Genomic DNA, 24,402 nt, shown 5'->3' on the forward strand with positions numbered 1-24,402 from the left:
CCTTGGGGGATCGTCCTAACAGACTTAACCCCCTTGCTGCTATAAGGGTGCCGCTCCGGATCCAATGACGTGATTGGCGGATAAGGACGATAAGAGAGAGATGGGGAAGGGCCGTCGCCTTGGCCTGGAGGGATCGTCCTGAAAAGACTTCACCCTCCTGCTGCTATTGGGGCGACGCACCAGAACCTGTGGAGACGAGGATAAAGATGGCGGATGGTGCAAATGCCAAGAACTGCATTCGCTTGCAGGTGGAGGAGACCAAGCGAGCCAGAGTGGACATACGATATATCGTGAAGGAGGTGGTGAGAAAGCTACTCGGTGTGGAAGATGGAGAAATTTATTGTCTGCAGGAGTTCCCAAAGCAGGGAGTCTTTGACCTGACTTTTGCGGAGGAGGATTTCTGCTGGATGGCTTTCGAGAGATGCAAGGCGATTGCAAGCGACCTGAGGATGCTGGGAATAGAAGTTTTGCCCAGATTTTTGCAAGAGGAGAGACCAGTAATTGTGCAGATGTACAATGTATATGCGAAGAAGGAGGACATTGGGTGTTTTTTGAGTCGATATTGTCTAATGGTCAGAGATGGTGGTGATTTGAAGAACTGTTTTGGAATGTTCAATGGGAAGAGACGTTTCTGGGTCCGGTTTAGGCCAGACCCAAGGTGTGAAGGGGGTGTTATGCATCCCCCGGCGAACTTTTGCATCGGCAGAGATAGGGGGGTTCTGAGTTACCCCGGACAGCCTTATGGTTTGATATGCCGTAATTGTAGCAAGAAGGGACATGTTGCAGCTAAATGTACAGACCAGAAAAGATGTGATTTATGTGGAGAATACGGACATTTGGCGAGGAAATGCCCTGAGAGAGCCGAGTTGAAGATACTAAAGACTGTTGGGAGTTCATATGAACAATTGAGTGACTCTGAAATGTTTGTTGATTTGTGCGAACAGACAGATATGGGAGAAAGAGAGGAGGACAGTATGGGGGAGGAGGTGGGAAGTTTGAAACGGCAAGAAGGAGTTTCTAGGGAAGAACAGAGTCAGCAAAATAGTGAGGAGGTGGAAGTACTATTAGGTGTAAGTAAGAGTGAGTCTGAGGGTAGTGGACAGGATAGAGGTTATGTTAGTGAGGATGGAAAGGGAAATGAAGGGGGAAGCATGAAGGAGGATGGGTTAGGAAAGGTATATGTAGCGCCTGATTTGTCAGAGAGTGTTCCTGGGAAAGGAGAGTTGGAGGACAAGCACTTAAAGGGAAAAATTGAAGTTACCAGTGTGCCGGAGGTAAAGAGTGAGACTGAGGAGGAGGAGGTAATGGAAGGGGTGTGTGTTAAGAATGAAGAATTTAACAGAAGCCAAGATAGGGAGAGAGGTAAAAAGAGTGATAGGGAGGGGATGTCTTTTGAGGAAAAAGTGGAGGTAATAAGAAAGGTTTTTCAGCACGTAGCAGAATTTGCAAAAGTGTGGGCTAGGATTTGCAGTGAAAAACAATTAAGAGAAGCTTTGCGGGATTTATATATAATGCTTCGTGAAAAGAAAAAGATGGAGGGAAAACAAGAAGAAGGATAGTTTAAAGGTTTTGAGATAAGAAGTAGAGAGAATGGGGGGAGATAGAGATGTAAGGTAAAGAGAGAAAGAAAAAGTTTTTTTCATTATGTAAGGTATGGGTGGTACAATGTGAAGCTAATACAGTATATTTGTGTACATGTCGATGGTTTTGGAAACAAGAATTTCTGTTAGGGGGTGATAGAAATAGAAGAAGATGAGATGGGTTTAGAGGAAGAGGAATGGAAAAGTAAGGGTAAAAATAGAAATGTAAATGGAATAGAAGGGATGTAAATAGAATTATATGTAGGGGGTTCTGTAAATATGGGAGATGAATTTTTTTGTTAGGTTTAGAAATGTTTGATTGTGTGAAGTAACAATGATTTATTTGTTGAAATGTTTTCTTATTTACTGTTTGTAAATATTCTGAAATGTGAATAAACATTTAAAAACAAAAAAAATCTGTTCTTATCAGTTTAATATCTGATACGTCCCCTATCTGGGGACCATATATTAAATGGATTTTTAGAACAGGGAGATGGAAGAAGAGCTTGCTCTGTCCACTCCACGCATTGACCTGGTATTGCAGTACCTCCAGGACCGGTGCACTTCCCTTTGGGGATATTTGGCTTGTATCAAAAAATAGAAACAAATCACTGTCTGACAGAAAAAAAACAAACATGCATTTTTGGCTCTTTCTTTTGCAAAGAAAGAAGAAGATGAAATGACGACAAAATAAAGCCTCCTTCTTTTTGCTGTGTCTTGTTTGCTCTTTTGCGTGGCTTCTTACTTTCTTTTCTTTTCAGCTCCTCCTCGCATGGAGCAGGAGTGCCGCCTGTTGCCTAGCCTAATTCAGTCCGAACGAGCAGATGCCTAAGAAACTCCTGTTGAAGCTGTATCCAAATAGCCTGCATAGCAAACACTGCAGCAGCAAGCAGCAAGCAGCAAATGCCTTGACTTGCTGGCTTCTTGTCACAATGGCTGGCTGGCTGGCTGAAATGACCTGAACTGAAAAGCCCAGCCACTGGCTGCTTGCTTGCTGCCTGAGTTTCATGGCAGCCCAGACGAGTCGGCTAGCAGAGAAAAAGTGGGCGGTTCCTATGCAAATAAGCAGACGAAGCCTGGTGCCGGAAAAAGAACTGGAAGCATGTGCCTTTTTGGCTGTTTGCTGGCCATGCGGGCCCCCCAGCAGTGTGTGCGGCTGCTTTTCTTTACTCCATAGAAAGTCTTTGGCTTTTGCATCCGTCGTCGTCGTCGCCGCCGCTGCTGCATAGACTCCCCGGGGCTGTGTCGGGAGGAGCGGAGGGACTGGAGGCAGGCCTGCTGGGGGAGGAGGCGAGCGGGCAGCCAGCGGCTCCCTCTGCCCTTCTCCCTAAAGCGTAGCGCCCCCGGCCGTCGGGCGGCGCTCAGGCGGGGGCCCATTTCTGGTTATCGCTTCTCGGCCTTTTGGCTCAGATCAAGTGTCTGGGCTGAGAGGTTTTGCTGAGACTGTGCCCCCTTGGCCTTGAGTCATCGTTCCGGAGGGGACTTAAGACTCATGCTGCTATTAGGGGGGTGCGCCATCTCAGGCAGCGGGAGGTGATCAGGAGCGGACAAGGAGAGAGATGGTGAAGGGCCGGCGCCTTGGCCTTGGGGGATCGTCCTAACAGACTTAACCCCCTTGCTGCTATAAGGGTGCCGCTCCGGAGCCAATGTTGTGTTTGGCGGACAAGGACGAGAAGAGAGAGAGACGGTGAAGGGCCGGCGCCTTGGCCTTGGGGGATCGTTCTAACGGACTTAACCCCCTTGCTGCTATTAGGGCGCTGCACCTGGAACTAGAGGTGACGGTGATCGTGAAAGAGGATGGCGGACAAAGCAAATGAGAAGAACTGCATCCGGTTCCAGATCGTGGGATCCAGTCGAGCCAGTGTCGGTGTTGGATATGTCGTGGAGGAAATTGTGAGAGATTTGCTGGGAGTGGAGTATGGAGACATATACTGCTTTCAGGAGTTTTTGAAAGAAGGAATCATGGATTTAACCTTTGCGGAGGAGAAGAAATGCCGACAGACTTATGAAAAATGCAAAACGATTTTGAGTGATAAAAGAATGGAAGGAATCAGAGTGATACCAAGATTTCTGCAAGTGGAGAGACCGGTAATAGTGCAGATGTTTAATGTGTTCACGAAGAAGGAGGACATTGAGGAATTTCTAATGCACTTTTGTGTAACAGTGAAAGGAGGAACTAAATTGAGAAATACATATGGACTGTATAATGGCAGACGTCGGTTTTGGGTCAGACTCAGACCCAATATAGAGGGGGTGGAGGGATTGATGTATCCACCTGAAAGGTTTTGCATTGGTAGAGATAAGGGAGTATTGGAGTTTCCAGGGCAACCTGAGGAAGTGATGTACAATAAATGTGGGGAAAAAGGACAGCTTTCAGCTAAGTGTGTGGAAGGGAAAAGAGGGGAGTTTGGAAAAGAGACAGAGTTTTTGAAGCAAGATGTGTTTAACGAGAAAAATATGAGATCTATAAGTGAAGTAATATTAGAATTAGAAAGAGATAGGGAAAAGCAGATGAAGGAGGAGGAAGGAAAAAAAGAAAAAGAGATGGAAGAGGAAGAAGAGGGCAGAAGAGAAAATAAGGGTGGTTTAGAATCTAGAAGGGGAAGTAGTGGAAAAAAAGAAGAGGAAGAGGAAAGTGAGTGGTCTGAGGTTAAAGTAAGAAAAAAGGAAAGAAAAGGGATGTGCAAAAATGAGAGTGTTGAGCAAGTAGAAAATCATTGGAGTAATGGTAAAAACAGAAGAGGAAATAAGGGTGGTTTGAGTGGCCTGAGAATTGAGCAAGGAAAAAAGTGCAAAAATGAGAGTGTTGAGCAAGTGGGAAATCTTTGGAGTAATGTGGAAAGAAGAGAAGGAAGGAAAGAAGAGAAGGATAGGGGAGAGGAAGGGTATCGTAGCAAAATGGTTTTGATGAGTTTAGAATGTGAATAAATAGAAGGTGAAGGATGAAGAGTGTAAAGGGAATATTGTAAAGAAAAGATTTACAGTGTGTAAAATTTAAGTTTTTCTGAAATGTTTTATTTTACGTTGTTGTAAAAATGGAAAGATGAAAATAAAAAATATTTAACACAAAAAAAAAAAAAATCTGTTCTTATCAGTTTAATATCTGATACGTCCCCTATCTGGGGACCATATATTAAATGGATTTTTAGAACAGGGAGATGGAAGAAGAGCTTGCTCTGTCCACTCCACGCATTGACCTGGTATTGCAGTACCTCCAGGACCGGTGCACTTCCCTTTGGGGATATTTGGCTTGTATCAAAAAATAGAAACAAATCACTGTCTGACAGAAAAAAAACAAACATGCATTTTTGGCTCTTTCTTTTGCAAAGAAAGAAGAAGATGAAATGACGACAAAATAAAGCCTCCTTCTTTTTGCTGTGTCTTGTTTGCTCTTTTGCGTGGCTTCTTACTTTCTTTTCTTTTCAGCTCCTCCTCGCATGGAGCAGGAGTGCCGCCTGTTGCCTAGCCTAATTCAGTCCGAACGAGCAGATGCCTAAGAAACTCCTGTTGAAGCTGTATCCAAATAGCCTGCATAGCAAACACTGCAGCAGCAAGCAGCAAGCAGCAAATGCCTTGACTTGCTGGCTTCTTGTCACAATGGCTGGCTGGCTGGCTGAAATGACCTGAACTGAAAAGCCCAGCCACTGGCTGCTTGCTTGCTGCCTGAGTTTCATGGCAGCCCAGACGAGTCGGCTAGCAGAGAAAAAGTGGGCGGTTCCTATGCAAATAAGCAGACGAAGCCTGGTGCCGGAAAAAGAACTGGAAGCATGTGCCTTTTTGGCTGTTTGCTGGCCATGCGGGCCCCCCAGCAGTGTGTGCGGCTGCTTTTCTTTACTCCATAGAAAGTCTTTGGCTTTTGCATCCGTCGTCGTCGTCGCCGCCGCTGCTGCATAGACTCCCCGGGGCTGTGTCGGGAGGAGCGGAGGGACTGGAGGCAGGCCTGCTGGGGGAGGAGGCGAGCGGGCAGCCAGCGGCTCCCTCTGCCCTTCTCCCTAAAGCGTAGCGCCCCCGGCCGTCGGGCGGCGCTCAGGCGGGGGCCCATTTCTGGTTATCGCTTCTCGGCCTTTTGGCTCAGATCATTGTGTCTGAGTCAGGGGCTTAGCTGGGACTGTGCACCCTTGGCCCTGTGGCATCGGCTCCTTCGGGAGTCTTAAGCCACTTGCTGCTTTTGGGGGGGCACGCTATCCTGAGCTTGCTAGGAAGGCGATCGAAGAAAGATGGCGACAGGCGCGCATCTTAAGGACACGATCCGGTTCCTGATTGATGCAGAGGAGAGAGAACGTGTTGGGCTGAAGTTCGTGGTTGAGGACGTGCTGCGGAGAGTCGGAGTGGACGCTGGGAAAGTGTTTTGCCTGCAGGACTTCCAGCGCCAGGGCATCTTTGATGTGACGTTCCATATGGGAGGAGATTGCCTGGATGTCTACGAGAAAGTGAAGGAAATGATGACGGACCCGAGCATGCAAGGAGTAAAAGTCATTCCAAGTTTCCAGATGGATGAGAAGATGGTGACGGTACATATGTACAATCCGTTTGTGCCAATAGAAGACGTGGTGATGTTCTTGAAGCGATACAGCACAAGTGTCAAAGGTGGTGTAGAAGTAAAGAACGCGTACGGGATGTACAATGGAAAGAGGAGGTTTTGGATCCGGCTCAAACCAGACCCTGGCGGTGTGGGGGGGGTGGCTCATCCGCCCTCAGCTTTTAGCATTGGTGGGAACCGGGGTTTTTTGAACTATTATGGCCAACCTACATATTGTAGGAACTGTTACCAGTATGGACACACTAAAGAATTTTGTGAGAAAACTGGGAGAATCTGCAGGAACTGTGGAAGAGATGGACATTGGGCTGCAGATTGTGATATTCCCAAAAAATGCGATCTGTGTGGGGACATTGGACATCTTGCGCGACAATGTTCAAAGAAAAGCTACGCGCGAGCGGCCAAAATGGGTTTTGGTGCAGAGGAAGCAGATGATTTGGTGTTTAATGGTAGGATACAGAAGAGAATAGGGGAAATGCAAGGGGAGGGATTGGAAGCAGCCTTGGTTGAGCGGGAGAGGGAGATACTGAGGAAAAAGGAGGAGGATGTTTGTTTGGAGACCATCGCGCAGAAGCCTGAAGTGGTGATGCAGGACGGGGAAAGGGCATTATTGCAGAAAGGGATAGGGGGAGAAGAAACAGAGGCTGTGGTTATGCCTGCCCCAAGTTGGGATGAAAGCAGGGAAGCTCAAGACGCACAGGGGGAGTCCTGTGTAAAAGGGGAGGGAAAAAAAGAGCTGGATGGTGGCAAGGGAGAATCAAGGGTTTTGTTAGAAGGGATGGAACGTTTTGAAAAGGAGGTAGGGGGTGTGAAGTTGTGGGTTCAAGTTTTTCGCACAGAGAATAAAGAAATAAATGATGAAGACCTATTAAGAGAGTTAGAGGATATTAAGGCCCGCAGGGCTACAATGTCACAAGAGGAATACATGAAACTAAGAGAAGAACAAATAACGTGGTTGAAAGGGGCGAAAGATAGACAGGAGGGAGAAAGAATGTTAATGGAGGAAGAAAGTAAGAAAGAAAAGCTGGGAATAGTGGTAAACCAGGAAAATGAGATGGAAGAGGAGGTACAATACGGTGGGGTTGAGAATATGGTGCAGGGTGATATTTTACAAAAAATACAGGAGGCAGTAAGAGAGTTGGAGAAGAAAAAAGACTCAGAATGTGTAGTACAAACGGAGAGAATGGGGGTTGCATGTACAGTTAAGGGGAGACCTAGAGATTTCAAAGGGGATGAAGGAATAATAAAAGCTTTGGAGCCCTCCCCTAAGGAACAGGAAATTTTGGGAATAGCTGGTTTAAGCACCAGTGAGAGTGAGTGGAGAGAAATATCCTCATCGGAAAGTGAGAGTGGAAAACAAAAAATTGCAGTAGTTGAGGAAGGGAAAAAAAGAGAGATGACAGCATTACCTAAAAGGAAAGTAGGGGGGACAAGCAGGAGTGAGAGTGAAGGAGGAGCAGTGTCAACAGGAGAGAGTGGGGGAGGGGAATCTCAGGGAAAAAAAGTATTGGGGAGTAAAGAAGCGAGGGATAGGAGTCCATTGAGAGGAAAGGGAGAAGAAAGCCAGCAATTACCATCAGGGGAAAGTCAGGTGAGACAAAAGAAAAAGAAAGATTGGGTATATGAGTCACATAGAATAGAGAAAGAAAGGACGTTAAGGTTTTTGGCTACAGAAAAGGGGGAGAAAAGAAGAAACGAGTTAAGGCACTCTCTAAGGGTAGCAAAAGAAGGGTTAGCAGAGTATGAGTAAACTTTGGCAGGGTTTAGTATGAAATAAATGTAATTTTGAAGAGTTGGTGTGGTTGATGGTGATTAGTCAACTAAAACATCATAGTGTAGGATTTGTGTTTTACAAATATGTGTAATATATGAAATATGGTAAAGAAGAGAAAAAAAGAAAAAAAAAATCTGTTCTTATCAGTTTAATATCTGATACGTCCCCTATCTGGGGACCATATATTAAATGGATTTTTAGAACAGGGAGATGGAAGAAGAGCTTGCTCTGTCCACTCCACGCATTGACCTGGTATTGCAGTACCTCCAGGACCGGTGCACTTCCCTTTGGGGATATTTGGCTTGTATCAAAAAATAGAAACAAATCACTGTCTGACAGAAAAAAAACAAACATGCATTTTTGGCTCTTTCTTTTGCAAAGAAAGAAGAAGATGAAATGACGACAAAATAAAGCCTCCTTCTTTTTGCTGTGTCTTGTTTGCTCTTTTGCGTGGCTTCTTACTTTCTTTTCTTTTCAGCTCCTCCTCGCATGGAGCAGGAGTGCCGCCTGTTGCCTAGCCTAATTCAGTCCGAACGAGCAGATGCCTAAGAAACTCCTGTTGAAGCTGTATCCAAATAGCCTGCATAGCAAACACTGCAGCAGCAAGCAGCAAGCAGCAAATGCCTTGACTTGCTGGCTTCTTGTCACAATGGCTGGCTGGCTGGCTGAAATGACCTGAACTGAAAAGCCCAGCCACTGGCTGCTTGCTTGCTGCCTGAGTTTCATGGCAGCCCAGACGAGTCGGCTAGCAGAGAAAAAGTGGGCGGTTCCTATGCAAATAAGCAGACGAAGCCTGGTGCCGGAAAAAGAACTGGAAGCATGTGCCTTTTTGGCTGTTTGCTGGCCATGCGGGCCCCCCAGCAGTGTGTGCGGCTGCTTTTCTTTACTCCATAGAAAGTCTTTGGCTTTTGCATCCGTCGTCGTCGTCGCCGCCGCTGCTGCATAGACTCCCCGGGGCTGTGTCGGGAGGAGCGGAGGGACTGGAGGCAGGCCTGCTGGGGGAGGAGGCGAGCGGGCAGCCAGCGGCTCCCTCTGCCCTTCTCCCTAAAGCGTAGCGCCCCCGGCCGTCGGGCGGCGCTCAGGCGGGGGCCCATTTCTGGTTATCGCTTCTCGGCCTTTTGGCTCAGATCAAGTGTCTGGGCTGAGAGGTTGCGCTGAGTCTGTGACTCCTTGGCCTTGGGTCATCGCTTCCTGGGGAGCTTAAGACCCATGCTGCTATGAGGGAGTCACGCTAACTCGAGCACGGGAGGCGATCAGGAGAGAGAGAAGGAGAGGGGCCGGCGCCTTGGCCTTGAGGGATCGTTCCCCAGGAACTAAACCCTCTTGCTGCTGTTGGGGTGCCGCACCTGATCCTGACGGTCGGATTGACGGATGGCGGACAAGTGAGACGGAGACTGAGAGACGGAGAGAGCGAGATGGTGAAGGGCCGGCGCTTTGGCCTTGGGGGATCGTCTTAACAGACTTAACCCCCTTGCTGCTATTAGGGCGCCGCACCTGGATCTTGTTGAGCCAAGGACGAGAATGGCGGACAGAGCGAACGAGAGGAACTGCATCCGTTTTCAGGTTGATGAGACCAGACGGGCCAGTGTTGATGTGGACGTTATCGTGGAGGAAGTTTTGCGTGATCTGCTTGGAGTGGAATTCGAAGAGATCTATTGTCTGCAGGAGTTCCGGAGATTGGGCATTTTTGATCTGACCTGCATAGAGGAGGAGAGTTGCCAAAAAATCTTCGAGAGATGTGAGATGAATTTGGGAGACCATCGGATGAGAGGAATCCGGGTGATACCCAGATTCCTGCAAGTGGAAAGAGCGGTAACTGTACAAATGTTTAATGTCTTTTCGAAGAAGGAGGACATTGAAAGATTTTTGGATCGTTTTTGTGTAACGGTCAAAGGAGGAACGCAACTAAAAAATGCGTATGGACTATATAATGGGAAAAGACTTTTCTGGGTTCGTTTTAGGTCTGACCCCGAGCATGTTGGAGGAGTGATGTCCCCCCCGACAAGTTTCTGTATTGGCAGAGATCAGGGCACCCTGAGTTATTCAGGACAGCCCGCTGGAATGATTTGCCACAATTGTGGGAGAAGAGGACACATAGCTGCGAATTGTGATGAATTTAAAAAATGTGACTTTTGTGGAAAGCCAGGGCATTTTGCTCGTAATTGTTTGGAAAAAAACAAAGGGATGTTTCTGAAAGTAGGGAAAAACTGTGTTAAGATAAGTCAAGAGTGTAAAAATAAAATAAAAAGTGAGAATAGAACAGAGGAGGTAGTGGAGAAGGAATTCTTTGAGGGAAAAGGGAGTGTTGTCAGTGTTGATGGAGATTTTGCTTTAGGGAATGTGAGTATAGACAGTGAGGATTTGGGGGTAAGAGAAGACTATGGGAATGTTAGAATAGAGGAGTTTGAGGATTTGCTCAGTGACAAAGTGGTGGAATCTTTGGGGAAGGAAGAAGAGGAAGTATTGTGTGAAGTGTCAGTAGGGAAAAAGAAAGTTTTGAAGGGAGGGAATTTGGGTAAAAGTAAGGAAACTGTGGGAAAGTGGAGGGAAAGAAGAAAACTTGAGGAAGATTATATAAAAGAAATGAGACAGAAGCGGGGAGAACATAAGGAAAACAGGTATTTGTGTTTGGAAGAGTTATGTAATGTTTAGAGTATTTTGACTGGGAAAAGTAAGATAGGGTCTGAAATAGAAAGGGATATATGTGGAATTATGAAATGTAGGTTTTGTTCTGTAGAGGGGGAAAAAAAAGGTCTGAGGTGGGGATTATTGTTTGATAAATTGGATTTTGTGATGTTATTGATCTAAAGTTTAGGAAGTATATGATGTTTATCTGTTCAAAAGTGGGAATAAGATAGGTAATAGAAGTGTTTTTGGGAATGTATGGGAGGTGTTTGTGGAAAGTGTTTCTTAGTTACTGTTTTGTAAATATGTGAATATGAAAGAAAAGTGTCAAGGTTGGCATGGAATGTATTATTTGGAAAAATTGCTATTTACTGTAAATAATTTGAAATGTTTTATTTGAAAAGATTGTGTGGGGGAGTTTACGCTTGTAATTTCAGGCTGATTGAAAAGTATTTTATTTACTGATTGTAATGTTTTCGGAAATTAAGAAATATGAATTTTCTGTTTAGTTTGTAGAATGTTTGATTGTGTGAAGTAACAATGATTTATTTGCTGAAATGTTTTTCTTATTTACTGTTTGTAAATATTTTGAAATGTGAATAAACATTTAAAAACAAAAAAAAATCTGTTCTTATCAGTTTAATATCTGATACGTCCCCTATCTGGGGACCATATATTAAATGGATTTTTAGAACAGGGAGATGGAAGAAGAGCTTGCTCTGTCCACTCCACGCATTGACCTGGTATTGCAGTACCTCCAGGACCGGTGCACTTCCCTTTGGGGATATTTGGCTTGTATCAAAAAATAGAAACAAATCACTGTCTGACAGAAAAAAAACAAACATGCATTTTTGGCTCTTTCTTTTGCAAAGAAAGAAGAAGATGAAATGACGACAAAATAAAGCCTCCTTCTTTTTGCTGTGTCTTGTTTGCTCTTTTGCGTGGCTTCTTACTTTCTTTTCTTTTCAGCTCCTCCTCGCATGGAGCAGGAGTGCCGCCTGTTGCCTAGCCTAATTCAGTCCGAACGAGCAGATGCCTAAGAAACTCCTGTTGAAGCTGTATCCAAATAGCCTGCATAGCAAACACTGCAGCAGCAAGCAGCAAGCAGCAAATGCCTTGACTTGCTGGCTTCTTGTCACAATGGCTGGCTGGCTGGCTGAAATGACCTGAACTGAAAAGCCCAGCCACTGGCTGCTTGCTTGCTGCCTGAGTTTCATGGCAGCCCAGACGAGTCGGCTAGCAGAGAAAAAGTGGGCGGTTCCTATGCAAATAAGCAGACGAAGCCTGGTGCCGGAAAAAGAACTGGAAGCATGTGCCTTTTTGGCTGTTTGCTGGCCATGCGGGCCCCCCAGCAGTGTGTGCGGCTGCTTTTCTTTACTCCATAGAAAGTCTTTGGCTTTTGCATCCGTCGTCGTCGTCGCCGCCGCTGCTGCATAGACTCCCCGGGGCTGTGTCGGGAGGAGCGGAGGGACTGGAGGCAGGCCTGCTGGGGGAGGAGGCGAGCGGGCAGCCAGCGGCTCCCTCTGCCCTTCTCCCTAAAGCGTAGCGCCCCCGGCCGTCGGGCGGCGCTCAGGCGGGGGCCCATTTCTGGTTATCGCTTCTCGGCCTTTTGGCTCAGATCAAGTGTCTGGGCTGAGAGGTTGCGCTGAGTCTGTGACTCCTTGGCCTTGGGTCATCGCTTCCTGGGGAGCTTAAGACCCATGCTGCTATGAGGGAGTCACGCTAACTCGAGCACGGGAGGCGATCAGGAGAGAGAGAAGGAGAGGGGCCGGCGCCTTGGCCTTGAGGGATCGTTCCCCAGGAACTAAACCCTCATGCTGCTATAGGGGCGCCGCACCTGACCCTGGACGGCCGGTTTTGATGGAGAGGAGATAAAGATGGAGGCTGGAAGTTCTGGACGAAACACCATCAGACTCCTGGTGGTGGAGGCTGAGAGATGGCGTGTGGGACTCCAAACCATCGTGGAGGATGTCCTAAGAGATTTGCTGGAAGTGGATATCGGCAACATTTTCTGCTTGCAGGCGTTCCCAAGGAAGGGGATTTATGATGTGTCATTCGGAGAAGAGATGGAGTGCGGCAATGCGTATGAGGCTTGCAAAAAGAAAAGAGAGGTTCTGGAAAAGATGGGAATACAGGCAGTACCTAGCTTTCTGCTAGAGGAGCGCCTAGTGCGTGTACACATGTACAATGCCTTTGTGGAGAAGGAGGAAATCGTGTCGTTCTTGGAGAGGTTTTGTTCTGTGGTGGGTGGTGGTGAGAGACAAAGAAATATGTATGGAATTTTCAATGGAGAAAGACTGTTTACTGTACGTTTCAGGCTGGATTTTGAGAATGGAGGGGGAGTGATGCACCCCCCGGACAATTTCTGCATTGGAGTAAACAAAGGCTTCCTGAGGTATCCAGGGAGGCCTAAGGGGAGAATATGCCGTAATTGCAACGAGGAAGGACATGTCGCAGCGCTTTGTAGCGCTCCAAAGAGATGTGACAATTGTGGTGTTACGGGACATTTGGCACGTCAGTGCCACAAAAAGACTTATGCACGAGGGATGAAAACGTGCAGATGGGAAAAAGTGGCGAAAGTTATAGAAGAGGATAAGAAAGCAAGATCTGAAAAAATGAGGATAGAACAGTGTCAGCAAAGAATAGAAAATCATTCTTTAGGTTTTGATGTAGATAAAGATGAAGGAAAAGGGGACAGTGTGGGGGAGGAAGAAATTAGTGTTCAGGAGGAGGAAAGGGAGCTGTTGGAGAACTGTGGGCAGGATAGTGGGAAGGAGAATGAGTTAGGAGAGGAAGAGAGTGTGTCGATGGAGGAGGAGGAGGAAGAGAGAGTACCGGTAGAGGAGGAAGAGAGTGTGTCTGTGAAGGAGGAAGAGAGTGTATCTGTGGAGGAGGAAGAGAGTGTGGCTGTGGAAGAGGAAGAGAGGGTGTCTGTGGAGGTAAAGGGGGAGGAAATGGAAGGTAGTGACGAGGGGAATGAGGAGGAAAAGATAGAGAGAATAAAAGAGGTGTTCCAGGATCAAATAAGAATGGCAAACGTTTGGGCTATTATTTGTAGTAAAGAGCAGTTAGAGGAGGCCATAGAGGATGTATATAGAACGTTTATGGATGAATTATAATTATGCACATGATGGGGTTCTTAAAGAAACGGGGAAAAGTATGAGTATCTGTTATCTTAGGGAGTAGAATGATAGAAGGGAAAAAATATACTGATATGAAAAGTGAAGTAATGTATAAATATGTTTGGGTTTTGATATAGAAGGAATTATATGTTAGAGGGCAGTGAGTGGTCTTGATTCTTGTTGATTACCGAATGTAAATATAGGTTATGTCAAGTGTGATATGTTTTGAAAAATGTGGATTTATGTGGATGAAGACACAAAAGTTGTAATGATTTGAGTTTATGTGGGGGAATGTGTGGGTTAATTTTTGTATTGGGAATTATGAAAGTATTTTCGGAAAAGTGTAAAGTTTTTTGTATGAAATGTATTATTTGTATTGAAGAATGTTTGATTGTGTGTTGTTGTAATGAATAATGTGGGTGGTTTTTTTTGTAAAATGTAGTAGTGGTGGAAAAGTTTTTTTATCTGATGGGTATGTAAATTTTGTTTTTTGTAAAGTGTGAAGGGTTTGGTGAAGTAACCGAGATAATTTTGGTAGTAGGAATTATGAAGGTATTTTCGGAAAGTGTTAAGTTGTTTGCTTGTATAAAATGTATTATTTGTATTGAAGTTTGAAAAAACATTCAAATGTTGTTAATTTATCTCTGTGTTAATAAACACAAATAAAACAAAAAAAAAAATCTGTTCTTATCAGTTTAATATCTGATACGTCCCCTATCTGGGGACCATATATTAAATGGATTTTTAGAACAGGGAGATGGAAGAAGAGCTTGCTCTGTCCACTCCACGCATTGACCTGGTATTGCAGTACCTCCAGGACCGGTGCACTTCCCTTTGGGGATATTTGGCTTGTATCAAAAAATAGAAACAAATCACTGTCTGACAGAAAAAAAACAAACATGCATTTTTGGCTCTTTCTTTTGCAAAGAAAGAAGAAGATGAAATGACGACAAAATAAAGCCTCCTTCTTTTTGCTGTGTCTTGTTTGCTCTTTTGCGTGGCTTCTTACTTTCTTTTCTTTTCAGCTCCTCCTCGCATGGAGCAGGAGTGCCGCCTGTTGCCTAGCCTAATTCAGTCCGAACGAGCAGATGCCTAAGAAACTCCTGTTGAAGCTGTATCCAAATAGCCTGCATAGCAAACACTGCAGCAGCAAGCAGCAAGCAGCAAATGCCTTGACTTGCTGGCTTCTTGTCACAATGGCTGGCTGGCTGGCTGAAATGACCTGAACTGAAAAGCCCAGCCACTGGCTGCTTGCTTGCTGCCTGAGTTTCATGGCAGCCCAGACGAGTCGGCTAGCAGAGAAAAAGTGGGCGGTTCCTATGCAAATAAGCAGACGAAGCCTGGTGCCGGAAAAAGAACTGGAAGCATGTGCCTTTTTGGCTGTTTGCTGGCCATGCGGGCCCCCCAGCAGTGTGTGCGGCTGCTTTTCTTTACTCCATAGAAAGTCTTTGGCTTTTGCATCCGTCGTCGTCGTCGCCGCCGCTGCTGCATAGACTCCCCGGGGCTGTGTCGGGAGGAGCGGAGGGACTGGAGGCAGGCCTGCTGGGGGAGGAGGCGAGCGGGCAGCCAGCGGCTCCCTCTGCCCTTCTCCCTAAAGCGTAGCGCCCCCGGCCGTCGGGCGGCGCTCAGGCGGGGGCCCATTTCTGGTTATCGCTTCTCGGCCTTTTGGCTAAGACCAAGTGTCTGGCTGAGAGGTGATTGCGGAGACTGTGACCCCTTGGCCCTGGATCATCGCCCCTTCGGGGGCTTAAGATCCTTGCTGCTTTTGGGGGGGCACGCCATCTCTGGCAGCGGGGAGTGATCCGGAGCGGACAGACGAGAGAGTGAAGGGCCGGCACCTTTGCCTTGGGGCATCGCCTTAAGTGGCTTAAGCCTCTTGCTGCAATTAGGGTGCCGCACCTAAACTTGTGGCGACAGCGATGGCGATGGGACCAAGCGGAAAGAATGGCATCCGGTTCCTGGTTGCAGAGGAGGAGAGGAGTCGCGTGGATTTAATGTGGATCGTGGAGGAAGTGATGATGGCATTGTTGGAGTTGGAGCAGACGCAAGTCTTTTGTCTACAGGACTTCCAACGTCAGGGGATATTTGACCTGACTTTCGTGAGAGTGGCTGACTGCTGGAGCGCTTTTGAGCGATGCAAAGAAAAGAGCGAAGATCCGAGGCTGAAGGGGATCACAGTGGTACCAAGCTTCGGCTTAGAGGAGAAGCCCTTGGTGATCCATCTGTATAACCCGTATACAGACAAGGGAGATATTGATAGCTTCCTGAGCAGATACTGCACAATGTTGAAAGGAGGAATGGAGTTATCAAATGCCTACGGGATGTTCAACGGGAAACGTCGATACTGGGTTCGGTTCAAAGTAGACCCATCACGTGCAGGGGGAGTGATGCACCCCCCTGCAAGTTTTAGTATTGGAAGCAACAGAGGCTTTTTGACTTATCCCGGCCAACCGGCGTATTGCAGGAACTGCTATCAGTACGGACACACAAAAGAGAACTGTGGGAGGGAAGGGGTGGTGTGCCGCAATTGTGGGGAAGAGGGGCACGCAGCTTTCAACTGCAGGGTCCCAAAAAGATGTGACCTTTGTGGGGTAAGAGGACACCTGGCAAGGAACTGTAGGGCGAGGAAATCCTATGCGGGGGCAACAAAGCCCAGTACAACAGAAGAATCGGCAGGAAGATTTTATGCCCAGACAGCAAGGGAAAGTGAGGTAGAAAGCACCTCGGACTTGGAGGGACTCATCTTGGGGGATGGACAAAGGAGGGAGGGGGAGATGGATCTACAGGAGAAAGGAAGTGGTGAAGTGGCAGAAACCCCTGAGTTACTGCAAGGTGATACCTCGGCTGTGAACGGACGTATCCTTGGGGATAAGAAAAAGGGGGAGGGGGAGATGGATATACAGGAGGGAGGAAGTGCAGAAGAGGCGGAAACCCCAGTGGTTCTACAAGGAGAGAAAGGGGAAGTTTTGAGCACTCAGAGTGGGAATTGGGCGGAAAGAGTGGAGGGACAGGAAGAGGAGGAAGCTTTAAAGGGAAAAATGGATGAGTTTGAGAAGAAAGTAGGGGACGTTAAGTTATGGGTGGTGATATTGAAAACAAAGGATATGAGTAAAAAAGAGTTAATGGGAGAATTAGATGAGATCATGAAGAGAAGAGCGGGAATGTCTGTGAAAGAATTTTTGAAGCTGAGAGAGGATCAGGTGAAGCGGTGGAAGGAGGAGAAATTTAGATTGGAGGGGGAAGCAATGCTGGAGGAAGAAGCTAGGAAGAAGGAAGAGGGGGAGAGCGAAACTAATCCAATACAGATGGTGCAGGGGGAGGGAGGGAAAGAAGAGATGATATGGGAAAGGGAAGGAGAGGAGGGGCTAAAAGGAAAATTGGAAGATTTTCAAAAAAAAGTAGGTGATGGGGAGTTTTGGGTTAGAGTGATGCGGAAAGCAAAAGAAGGGATAAGTAATAAAGTGATAGGGGAACAGCTTGACAAAATTATGGACATAAGGAAGGGAATGACAAAGGAGGAATATGAGGTAGTGAAAACAGAATGGACAGCGGAAGAAGAAGAATGGGATAGAAAATTTAGGGGGGAGGAAGAGTTCAGAAGCGATTTGGGGTTTAAAAAAGTGGGGGGGGTTTTTTGGGAGCAACTTGCCTCAGAGGGAAAATTAGTGTGTTTGGAGGTGGAGGAAGGAAAGAGTCAGAGGGCGCAGGAAGAGTCAATAGAGCTGTTGGTACTGCCTTCCGAACAGGAAGAAAGCATTTTTGGCAGTGGGGTATATATGACTGATTCCGAGGGAGAAAATTCCGAGATGGAGTGCACATCAACTGGGAAAAAAGTTTTAAAAAGGAAAGAACAGACAAGTAGTTTTGTGGAGAAGGAGGAGGCAGGGCCAAGTGGGGTGAGCCAAAAGAAAAAAAAAAGGAAAGGAGGAAAGCAGTGGCAAAAAGTGAGTGCAGAAGAAAGAGAAGAGATAATAAAGTCAAGAGAGAGTGGCAAAAAGTGGACATACGCGGAGTGTGTCACGAGATGGGGGGAGAAGTATGAAGAAAGCATGAATAAATGGGTGGCAGCCATGAGTGATTTAAAGAAAAACAATACAGAGGAAATGATAGGTAAACTTAAACATGTAGAGCATCATGTAAACAAAAATTTAGAAGAGTATGAAAGGATTATTGAAGAAGAGCAAAGAGAGGTAAGCGAGGTCACATTAGAAGGAAAGAAATCCCAGGAGGTACTTAGAATAGAAGGTGAGGAAAGCGTGTGTGAAGTAGAACAGGGGAAGAGAAGTGAGGTCATAATTGCAAGGAAGGGGAGAGTTGAAGAGGAATTTGTAGGTTATCCTGGTGCGAAAGCAAAAAGAGATGAGGATTGGGGGGTTAGAACATCTTTAGAAAGTCAAGAGAAAAGACAGGAGATAGCAAAGGAAACTGAAGGAAAAATTAATCTAAAGAGGTTAGAACAAGAGGAAATAGTAGGAGTATGTAGGCAGATAGTTGGGGAAAAAGAGAAAGTGAGGGTTAGTGGAGTGAGTGGGGAAAAAGTAGCAGAAATGTTAAGAATAGATGGGAGTAGTGGGAGTGATTGGGGAGGGATCTCCTCATCTGAAAGTGAAAGAAGTGGAAAGCAAAATAAAGAGAAAAAGGGGGGGGAGGCAACAAGGATGCTAGAACGGAAAGTGGGAGGGACAAGTAGGAGTGAAAGTGAAGGAGGAGCAGCCTCAATGGCAGAGAGGTCAGAAAGTGAAGAAAGTGGGGTGCAAGAAAAGGATAAGGGTCACCCAAGTAAAAAAGAAGAAAAGGACTCTGTGTATAAAATAAGCTGGGAAATGGAAAAAAAAAAGGAATATTTAGACAAGAAAATAAAGGAGGTTGAGGAGAAAATAGGAGAGGCAAAAGTATGGTATAAGATGATACAGCAGGCAAACCCTCATGGGGGGACAGACCAAAGAGTATATGACATAGAGAAGATGCTATCTAATAAGGAAAAGATGTCGCCAAAGGAGTTTGAGACAGAAAAGGAAAGATATAGGAAGTTGTTAGAGAGACAAATAGCAAGTAATGAGAGAAGTAAAAGGCGGGTGTAAGGGAAATTATGCAATGTATATCTGATTGGTGGAAAAGTTAAAGTGAAAATGTTGATTTGTGAATGTACAAAAGTTATTGGTTTTGTAAATATATGAATGTAAATAAACATTTAAAACAAAAATCTGTTCTTATCAGTTTAATATCTGATACGTCCCCTATCTGGGGACCATATATTAAATGGATTTTTAGAACAGGGAGATGGAAGAAGAGCTTGCTCTGTCCACTCCACGCATTGACCTGGTATTGCAGTACCTCCAGGACCGGTGCACTTCCCTTTGGGGATATTTGGCTTGTATCAAAAAATAGAAACAAATCACTGTCTGACAGAAAAAAAACAAACATGCATTTTTGGCTCTTTCTTTTGCAAAGAAAGAAGAAGATGAAATGACGACAAAATAAAGCCTCCTTCTTTTTGCTGTGTCTTGTTTGCTCTTTTGCGTGGCTTCTTACTTTCTTTTCTTTTCAGCTCCTCCTCGCATGGAGCAGGAGTGCCGCCTGTTGCCTAGCCTAATTCAGTCCGAACGAGCAGATGCCTAAGAAACTCCTGTTGAAGCTGTATCCAAATAGCCTGCATAGCAAACACTGCAGCAGCAAGCAGCAAGCAGCAAATGCCTTGACTTGCTGGCTTCTTGTCACAATGGCTGGCTGGCTGGCTGAAATGACCTGAACTGAAAAGCCCAGCCACTGGCTGCTTGCTTGCTGCCTGAGTTTCATGGCAGCCCAGACGAGTCGGCTAGCAGAGAAAAAGTGGGCGGTTCCTATGCAAATAAGCAGACGAAGCCTGGTGCCGGAAAAAGAACTGGAAGCATGTGCCTTTTTGGCTGTTTGCTGGCCATGCGGGCCCCCCAGCAGTGTGTGCGGCTGCTTTTCTTTACTCCATAGAAAGTCTTTGGCTTTTGCATCCGTCGTCGTCGTCGCCGCCGCTGCTGCATAGACTCCCCGGGGCTGTGTCGGGAGGAGCGGAGGGACTGGAGGCAGGCCTGCTGGGGGAGGAGGCGAGCGGGCAGCCAGCGGCTCCCTCTGCCCTTCTCCCTAAAGCGTAGCGCCCCCGGCCGTCGGGCGGCGCTCAGGCGGGGGCCCATTTCTGGTTATCGCTTCTCGGCCTTTTGGCTAAGATCAAGTGTAGTATCTGTTCTTATCAGTTTAATATCTGATACGTCCCCTATCTGGGGACCATATATTAAATGGATTTTTAGAACAGGGAGATGGAAGAAGAGCTTGCTCTGTCCACTCCACGCATTGACCTGGTATTGCAGTACCTCCAGGACCGGTGCACTTCCCTTTGGGGATATTTGGCTTGTATCAAAAAATAGAAACAAATCACTGTCTGACAGAAAAAAAACAAACATGCATTTTTGGCTCTTTCTTTTGCAAAGAAAGAAGAAGATGAAATGACGACAAAATAAAGCCTCCTTCTTTTTGCTGTGTCTTGTTTGCTCTTTTGCGTGGCTTCTTACTTTCTTTTCTTTTCAGCTCCTCCTCGCATGGAGCAGGAGTGCCGCCTGTTGCCTAGCCTAATTCAGTCCGAACGAGCAGATGCCTAAGAAACTCCTGTTGAAGCTGTATCCAAATAGCCTGCATAGCAAACACTGCAGCAGCAAGCAGCAAGCAGCAAATGCCTTGACTTGCTGGCTTCTTGTCACAATGGCTGGCTGGCTGGCTGAAATGACCTGAACTGAAAAGCCCAGCCACTGGCTGCTTGCTTGCTGCCTGAGTTTCATGGCAGCCCAGACGAGTCGGCTAGCAGAGAAAAAGTGGGCGGTTCCTATGCAAATAAGCAGACGAAGCCTGGTGCCGGAAAAAGAACTGGAAGCATGTGCCTTTTTGGCTGTTTGCTGGCCATGCGGGCCCCCCAGCAGTGTGTGCGGCTGCTTTTCTTTACTCCATAGAAAGTCTTTGGCTTTTGCATCCGTCGTCGTCGTCGCCGCCGCTGCTGCATAGACTCCCCGGGGCTGTGTCGGGAGGAGCGGAGGGACTGGAGGCAGGCCTGCTGGGGGAGGAGGCGAGCGGGCAGCCAGCGGCTCCCTCTGCCCTTCTCCCTAAAGCGTAGCGCCCCCGGCCGTCGGGCGGCGCTCAGGCGGGGGCCCATTTCTGGTTATCGCTTCTCGGCCTTTTGGCTAAGACCAAGTGTCTGGCTGAGAGGTGATTGCTGAGACTGTGCTCCCTTGGCCCTGGATCATCGCCCCTTTGGGGGCTTAAGATCCTTGCTGCTTTTGGGGGGGCACGCCATCTCGAGCGACGAGAGGTGATCATGAGCGAGCGAAAGTGAGGGGCCGGCGCCTTTGCCTTGTGGGATCGCCCGAAAGGGCTTAACCCACTTGCTGCAATTAGGGTGCCGCACCCGAGCTTATTCAAGGCGGACGATGGCGTACGGTGGCATGAAGAATACAGTCCGGTTCCTGGTCGAGGAAGCCGAGAGAGATCGCGTGAGACTGCAACATGTGGTGGAGAAAATTCTTGGTGAGATGCTGGAGCTGGATGCGTCTAAGGTGTACTGCCTCCAAGACTTCCCAAGGCAGGGCTTTTATGACCTGACCCTGATCTCGGATGCAGACTGCTGGAATGTTTATGAGATGTGCCGTGAGAAGAAGGATGATCCAAGGCTGACGGGGGTCAGCGTGGCCCCGAGTTTTATGCTGGAAGACAAACCGCTGGTTGTACACATGTACAATCCCTTTGTGCAGAGGGAAGACATTGCTTGTTTCCTGAGGAGATACTGTTCCCTGGTGAGGGGGGGAGAAGTGTTAAGGAATGCATATGGTTTCTTCAACGGAAAGCGGCGATTCTGGGTTCGTTTTAAGCCTGATCCAGACCGAGGAGGAGGAGTGATGCAACCGCCTGCAAGTTTTGCCATTGGTGGGGAAAGAGGTTTTCTAAACTACCCTGGCCAGCCTGTTTATTGCAGGAATTGTCACAAATATGGACATACCAAAGAAGAGTGTGACAAAGTCGGGACTGTATGCCGCAATTGCGGAGAAGAAGGACACACAGCAACGGCCTGTCGAGTCCCAAAAAAGTGTGACTTGTGCGGGGAAAGAGGACATTTAGCACGGCAGTGCAAAAAAAATAAGTCTTATGCCCAAACAGCAAGGGGTAGTGAGTCTGGAGATACCTCAGATTTTGTTGGACTTATCTTTAAGAAATTTCAGACAGAAGAAGGAAGAATGGACTTGCAGGAGGGGGGGATCTCAGAGGTAGAAGAAACCCCTGAGTTTCTGCAAGGAGAACTGGTTGGTACTCAAAGTACAGATTGGGCAGAGAGAGTAGAATTTCAAGAGGAGGACGAAGCTCTAACAGAAAAAATGAATTTGTTTGAAAAAAAAGTGGGGGGTGTGAAGTTATGGGTAAATGTATTTCGCACAGAACGAAAGAATATAAGTAATGAGGAGTTAATTGGAGAATTAGAGGATATTATGAGTCGAAGAACTCATATGACTGTAGAAGAATATATGAATGTAAGAAAAGATCAGAAGAAATGGTTGATTGAGGAAAAAGCTAGACAGGAAGGAGAAGCAATGCTAATGGAGGAGGATAGAAAATTAAAAGTCTTGGAGGAAGGGGTACATCAGGATAGTGAAGTAAGTGAAGGAAGTGTGAATAGAGCTTTGGAAGCAATACAAGAAGCGGTGAGAGATTTAGAAAAAGGGCAAGAAGAAGAAGGGGAGGAAATGGAAGTAACAGGTATGGAGAGGAAAGCTTCAAAACGTAAACCAGAGAAGGGGGAGGCAGAGGAAATAGCTGGACCAAGTGAAACTAAACAGGATTTTTCTAACGCAAGGCGAGATAGCTTACAGGATACACCAAAAAGGAGGGTGATAGGGGCAACTAGAAGTGAGCCTGAAACCACATCAGTGAGTGAGTCAGAAGAAAGTAAAATAACACAGCAAGGAGACAAAAGTCTGATAGTTGCAGACACACAAACAAAAGAAAGCAGAAAGGAAAGCATAAAGAGTGAGGAGAGTGGACATGAAGGTAGGAATGTAGCTCAGAAGACAGAAGAGGAAAGACTAATAGAAGAATTTTGGGCGGAAATTAGGAAAATGTGCAATAAAAAAATAGATATACAAATAATTAGGGAAAGAATAGATGAACTGATGATAATAAACAAATGGTCCAAAAACAATGAATTTTGGTGGAATGCTCAAATGACTATTAAATGGGGAAAAGAGTTAAGTAATTTAAACTATGAGAAACATATTTTAGAGGCAAAAGGCCCAGAGCTTAGTAAAACAAAAGGAAAAAATCTTCTAAAGATAAAACAAAGACTAGAGGAAATGGCAAAAGATTTGAGAAAAGAATTGAAGTTGGAACTTAAAAAAAATCCTGGTGGAAATTTAAAGGTATAAAGAGGAGGAGGTTGTAAAATGTGAAGGAAATTTACCGTATGTTGAGACTCTGAATTTTGGAGAATTTTCTGCTATGATAACTGATGGAATTTGAAATTTTTTTTGGACTAAGTGGGGTATGGAAAAATAGAGAAAAATGGGAATGTGTTGTGAAGTAACAAAATGTAATAGTGTTATTTGTTTGTTTGTTTGGATAGAATGTATTTTGAATTTTCTTGTGTGAAGTAACTGAGAATTTCTTTTGGAAAGTTATGAAAGAAATAATTTTTATTATATAATTTTTGTTCAAAAAGAAAATGTAAAACAAAATGTCAAATTGTATATTTTTCAAATATGCAAATAAAAAAAAAAAAAAAAAAAAAAAAAATCTGTTCTTATCAGTTTAATATCTGATACGTCCCCTATCTGGGGACCATATATTAAATGGATTTTTAGAACAGGGAGATGGAAGAAGAGCTTGCTCTGTCCACTCCACGCATTGACCTGGTATTGCAGTACCTCCAGGACCGGTGCACTTCCCTTTGGGGATATTTGGCTTGTATCAAAAAATAGAAACAAATCACTGTCTGACAGAAAAAAAACAAACATGCATTTTTGGCTCTTTCTTTTGCAAAGAAAGAAGAAGATGAAATGACGACAAAATAAAGCCTCCTTCTTTTTGCTGTGTCTTGTTTGCTCTTTTGCGTGGCTTCTTACTTTCTTTTCTTTTCAGCTCCTCCTCGCATGGAGCAGGAGTGCCGCCTGTTGCCTAGCCTAATTCAGTCCGAACGAGCAGATGCCTAAGAAACTCCTGTTGAAGCTGTATCCAAATAGCCTGCATAGCAAACACTGCAGCAGCAAGCAGCAAGCAGCAAATGCCTTGACTTGCTGGCTTCTTGTCACAATGGCTGGCTGGCTGGCTGAAATGACCTGAACTGAAAAGCCCAGCCACTGGCTGCTTGCTTGCTGCCTGAGTTTCATGGCAGCCCAGACGAGTCGGCTAGCAGAGAAAAAGTGGGCGGTTCCTATGCAAATAAGCAGACGAAGCCTGGTGCCGGAAAAAGAACTGGAAGCATGTGCCTTTTTGGCTGTTTGCTGGCCATGCGGGCCCCCCAGCAGTGTGTGCGGCTGCTTTTCTTTACTCCATAGAAAGTCTTTGGCTTTTGCATCCGTCGTCGTCGTCGCCGCCGCTGCTGCATAGACTCCCCGGGGCTGTGTCGGGAGGAGCGGAGGGACTGGAGGCAGGCCTGCTGGGGGAGGAGGCGAGCGGGCAGCCAGCGGCTCCCTCTGCCCTTCTCCCTAAAGCGTAGCGCCCCCGGCCGTCGGGCGGCGCTCAGGCGGGGGCCCATTTCTGGTT

General features: G+C 46.3%; 5 non-coding genes and 3 pseudogenes across 5 annotated transcripts; all 8 read left to right on the forward strand.

The window, feature by feature from the left end:
- Positions 1 to 1,942: 1,942 nt before the first annotated feature.
- LOC142500078 (U2 spliceosomal RNA) lies at positions 1,943 to 2,149 on the forward strand (annotated as a pseudogene).
- A 2,487-nt stretch (positions 2,150 to 4,636) lies between these two features.
- LOC142500172 (U2 spliceosomal RNA) lies at positions 4,637 to 4,814 on the forward strand (annotated as a pseudogene).
- Positions 4,815 to 7,957: 3,143 nt separating this feature from the next.
- On the forward strand, positions 7,958 to 8,177 carry LOC142500289 (U2 spliceosomal RNA; annotated as a pseudogene).
- A 2,922-nt stretch (positions 8,178 to 11,099) lies between these two features.
- On the forward strand, positions 11,100 to 11,293 carry LOC142500804 (U2 spliceosomal RNA). Its single transcript, XR_012803298.1, has one exon. It is a non-coding gene; the product is annotated as a U2 spliceosomal RNA (small nuclear RNA).
- Positions 11,294 to 14,278: 2,985 nt separating this feature from the next.
- Positions 14,279 to 14,471, forward strand: LOC142500118 (U2 spliceosomal RNA). Its single transcript, XR_012802816.1, has one exon. It is a non-coding gene; the product is annotated as a U2 spliceosomal RNA (small nuclear RNA).
- A 4,323-nt stretch (positions 14,472 to 18,794) lies between these two features.
- On the forward strand, positions 18,795 to 18,994 carry LOC142500036 (U2 spliceosomal RNA). Its single transcript, XR_012802785.1, has one exon. It is a non-coding gene; the product is annotated as a U2 spliceosomal RNA (small nuclear RNA).
- An 816-nt stretch (positions 18,995 to 19,810) lies between these two features.
- On the forward strand, positions 19,811 to 20,001 carry LOC142500625 (U2 spliceosomal RNA). The gene has a single exon (XR_012803162.1). It is a non-coding gene; the product is annotated as a U2 spliceosomal RNA (small nuclear RNA).
- A 3,385-nt stretch (positions 20,002 to 23,386) lies between these two features.
- Positions 23,387 to 23,586, forward strand: LOC142500161 (U2 spliceosomal RNA). The gene has a single exon (XR_012802831.1). It is a non-coding gene; the product is annotated as a U2 spliceosomal RNA (small nuclear RNA).
- Positions 23,587 to 24,402: the final 816 nt, after the last annotated feature.

The sequence above is a fragment of the Ascaphus truei genome, chromosome 7, assembly GCF_040206685.1.
Source record: "Ascaphus truei isolate aAscTru1 chromosome 7, aAscTru1.hap1, whole genome shotgun sequence".
NCBI lineage: Eukaryota > Metazoa > Chordata > Amphibia > Anura > Ascaphidae > Ascaphus > Ascaphus truei.